The sequence below is a fragment of the Octodon degus genome, unplaced genomic scaffold (assembly GCF_000260255.1).
Source record: "Octodon degus isolate 3935 unplaced genomic scaffold, OctDeg1.0 scaffold00030, whole genome shotgun sequence".
Lineage (NCBI taxonomy): Eukaryota > Metazoa > Chordata > Mammalia > Rodentia > Octodontidae > Octodon > Octodon degus.
The window spans coordinates 2,987,485-2,992,234 of record NW_004524606.1 but is presented as its reverse complement, the minus strand read 5'-3'; positions in this window follow the sequence as shown (position 1 = coordinate 2,992,234).

Genomic DNA, 4,750 nt, shown 5'->3' with positions numbered 1-4,750 from the left:
CTCTCTCTCTCTCTCTCTCTCTCTCTCTCTCTCTCTCTCTCTCTCTCTCTCTCTCTCCCCTCTCTCTCTCTGTACCAGAGATAGAACTCAGGACCTTGCACTTGCCAGGCAGGCACTGATGCCACTGAGCTGTCTCCCTGCCCCAGGCTGTATTTTTGAGAACATAAAGTCCCTTGTTTTTGAACTGTAGGTCATTATGCATAACTCTTTACATCCTATAACTATTGTGTTTATTTTCGCATAATAACAGGATTCCTTGAACTCACACATTAGTGAACATACTCAACCAGATTAAGATATGGAGTTTCAGCTAACCAGCTTCAGAAGAGTCATGATGAGCAAATTCAAACATATAAAAATTGGAACAAAAATTAATCTGTTATGTTAATTCTTGTTATGGAGAGCTTTGTACTTATAAGTTTATACTTTACTCTTTCCAGGTCTTATGAGATAAATTATTTGAATTGAAAGAACCATCACTTATTCTCATGCTGATGATTGTGAAGGTTGGTTGGAAATCTTTTGAGCATGATTAGACTTGAAGTTTCCCTGCCTGGGGCTCCAATTCTTGGTTTCAGGGTCAATTCAGGTTGATTTCATACTTACCATCATTTGAACTGATAAATAGACCTTATGGTTTCTTTCATATGTCTTACCCTACAAACAGCCTATTGGGTAAGTACTGCTGTCAGTAGATAAACTGATCCTAAAATACAAGCTGGATATCTATCAATAGAAACATCAGTACTTTCCATTAGCCACAGTAAATCTCATGGCCAAATTCAAGATTAATGTAAGAAAAATTGTTTAAGAAAGAAAGAATAGAGAAATTTTTCTAAAAAATAATGCAAATAATCATTGTGGTACTCTAATTTCCTACTCTATGCTGTATTTTCTTTTTTTTTTCAAAATTTTATTGATAAACAGCAATGAGACAGTTTCAAATCAAATCGGAAGTACAGTTTCAACAAATAATACACTGCAAATATTCTTCTTAGTCGTTAATTGCTGTACAAGATGTGGACTTGAGATCCTATTTACAAACACAATTAGAACAAATTCTGTTCATTAAGAGAATGCAACTATATATCTATCCTAACCACTTTGAATACACAGATACAAAATGAACATTCATCGGTATAACCCATTTTTTCTAAGTTCCATTATTGAATTCTATGCCGTATTTTCACATTGTAAAATATGGTTTGTTTCAGCACTTCTACTAGTTTTATTATTGCATTAAATTTATTTTTGTTATTTTTGCATAATTTCAATGAATTAGGAATGCTATGATTATAGCATCATCACTACTCAGTGTTGTAAGTATAAGTAAACACATTTTAATTTTTACTTTTTGGTGGTACAAGAGATTGAATTTAGGACGTTGCAATTGCCAGGCAAGTATTTATTCCACTGAGCCATGTCCTTGACCCCCATAAACACTTTTTAAAATTAACTTTATTGAGAAAGAAATAGCAATGAGACAGTTTCAAAACAGGTTGGTAGGACAGTTACAATAAGTAATGCATTGCATATTGTTGTCTTCATAGTAGTTATTCAGAGTACATGATGCAGACATGATATCTTGTCTAAACACTAATAGTATGAATCATTTTTCTCACTGAACTAAGAGAAAGTATATCCAAAGTATATCCAAACAAAGTATGTCAGAGATGGGTATTCCATTGCCATTCATATATTGTAGGTGTATGAATTCAGCTAAATAATCCAACATAGTCCAGTAGTCCATAATAGTAGTGGATTTTTCTCAGGGCTGGCAATGTCACAAGTTGTTGACTTGAGCATTTTACAGCTCAGCATATTAATATGGTTTAACTTTTTATACCTTGTGTTTAGAATTTTCTGCTGGATGGTTAAGACAAAGATAAGGCAAGACCTATATAACAAAAATGTAACTTTTTTATCTGACAAGGTCAGTCATATCCCCTTAGGATTTACCCTTAAACCCTGTACAGAAGTATATAGATCTTTTGTCAGTGTCAGCCAAAACTGTCTCATTGCTAATTCTTTCTAAATTAAGTTAATTTAAAAAGAGGGTTTACGGGGACCAAGGAGATAGCTCAGTGGAATGAGCCATGGTCATTCTTTGACCAATTTACTCTCAGTGAAAGCCTGAGAGAGTGTTTTCTCTCTAGGTGACTCTCCTTAAGCACACTCTACATCATTGATCACTTTCTTCCGTGGCCCCATAGCCTCATTGAACAAAAAACTTGGGACACCACTGAGTTACAGGATGTTACAGTACAGGTTCTCTTATATCCTGAGTCCTCACTGACCTTGAATCATTAGGGCCACAATGTTAGCTATCCTTGTAACCCTTCTTTTCTCTAATTTTTTTGGTCTGCAAACTTAAGTTGCTAACCCTCCAAAAGAGAAGCTTATGACATTCTTACCTTATAATGTAGGCATTTGAGTTTAACATCACTATCTGTCTGGATATCAAACACCTTAGACATAACATGGAACAGGTATTTTCCATCAGTCGTTGATATGCTAAACTTTAATTCCCTAAAGAATGTGAAAAACATAAATAAAAAAAATAAAAATAAACAATTACATATTTTTATGAAGACATTTAGAAATCTAACCATATACAATTTTATAGTAGGACAGTCCTATGATAGTTTTCTCTTGCCTCCTGTTTTCTTTTATTACCTTTTTGTAAATATTTTAAAGAGAGTATAGTAGTAATTGATATGACATTAGAAGCATTACACATTTAGAAGACCAGAATGACAGGCATTCCAAGCATGGACTTAGTATTACACATTGCTATCCTTGGTGCATTTGCTTAGTTCACAGGTATCAGCATATATAGTGAGTCAGAGTGAGAATCCTACCAATTAATTGCTAGTTTGAAAAACCTGATGGAGATTCTCAGGACCATTGCCTTAACCATCTTGTGTATATAAATGTAGGGTTTTGCCCCTGCAATGGTTCCTAGCTTTTCTCCTTTCCTTCTCTTCATTGTTTTATTTCTAAGTTCTCACTTTCCATTTAGTTGTGTTACACCTTTTGCTTTTTATATCTTCTGAATACTTACATTAGGGAGACTATATGATATATATTCACATGTGGGCCTGATTTATTTCACTTATGATTATACATTCAGGTTGCATCCACTTATTTATGAAGGCTTTGAGTTTATCATTCTTTGTAGCTGTGTAATACTCCATTGTATAAAAACACCACATCTTTTTCATCCATTCTTCAGGTGACATGCATTTTTGTGATTTCCAAGATTTGGCTATCACAAATTGTGCTGCTATAAACAGAGGTACACATATATCAGCATGATATAGTGTTTTCAATTTCTCTGGGAAAATTCTCAGGAGGAAGATAATTGGATTGAATGGGATTTCCAGTCCTAGTTTTTTAAAGAGTCTCCACATTGATCTCCATAATGGTGGCACCAGTCTACATCCCTTCCAACAGTGGAGAAGGGTTCTTTATCCTCATAGACTCTCCAACATTTGTTGGTTGATTTCTTTATGATAGCCATTCTTTCTGAGGTGAGATGGTTTCTGAGTGTTGTTTTAATTTGCAATTCATGAATGAATAGTGATGTGAAGCAAGTTTTCATGTATTTATTAGTTTCTAGATCTTCTTCCTTTGAAATATATGTGTTCATCCTGGATGTCCATTCCTGGATTGGGTCTTAAAATTTTGGGGCCCTAATGTTTTTTAGTTCTTTATAAATTCTAGAGGGAAGACCATTGCATGGTTATTAGTTAAGATTTTTTCCAAACTTGTTTGTTGTGTTTTCACTCTGATGATAATTTTTTCTTGTGCAAAAGTTTCTCAATAAAAGGAAGTCCCAGTTGCTAATTCTTTCAAATGTTACCTGTGTAGTTTTATTTTTGTTCATGAACTGTTTATCTATCCCTATCTCTTCAAGAGTTCTTCTTACTTTCTCTTCCAGTATATTTAGTGTTTCCAAAATGGGTTTAATCCATTTTGACTTTGGTTTAGTGCATAGTGATAGACCTGAATCAAGCTTTAGTTTTTTGGCATGTAGAGAGCTAGTTTTTCCAGCACCATTTGTTAAAGAAGCTACCTTTCTTCCAGTAAGTAATTCTTGGCACCTTTGTCAAAGATAAGGTGGCTGTGTGTGTTTGCACGTGCTTGTGCATCTTCTGATTGATTCTATTGATGCTCCAGTCTATTTTTTGCCAATACCAGGCTGATTTTATCATAGTAGCTTTGTAGTATCATTTCAAGTCGGGAATTGTGATGCCACCTACCTTGTCTTTGTTGCCCAGGAGTGCTTTTGTTATTCTAGATCTTTTCTGTTCCAAATTTTAGGAATGATTTCTCTATATTTGTGAGGTATGTTGGTGGTATTTTAATAGGGATTTCATTAAATCTGTATAACAAGATTTAATGGTGAGTATGGCCATCTTCACAATATTGGTTCTTCCTATCCAGGAGCAGGGAACATCTTTCCATTTTTTGAAATCCTCTATGATCTCTTTTTTGAGAGTACTGTAATTTTCATTGAATATATGTTTGAATTCTTTAAATTATTTTCTAAGTATTTCATTTTCTGGAGTGCTAGAGTAAAGCATATAATTCTCTAGTTTCCCTTTCAGCATGTTTGTTATCTTTGTAGAGCAATGATATTGTATATTGTGTATTGACTTTGTGTACTGCTATGCTACTAAATTTGTGTATCAATTCTAATAGCTTTTTTTGACATCAGTTATTTTTATTTTAAAGAAAAAAAATA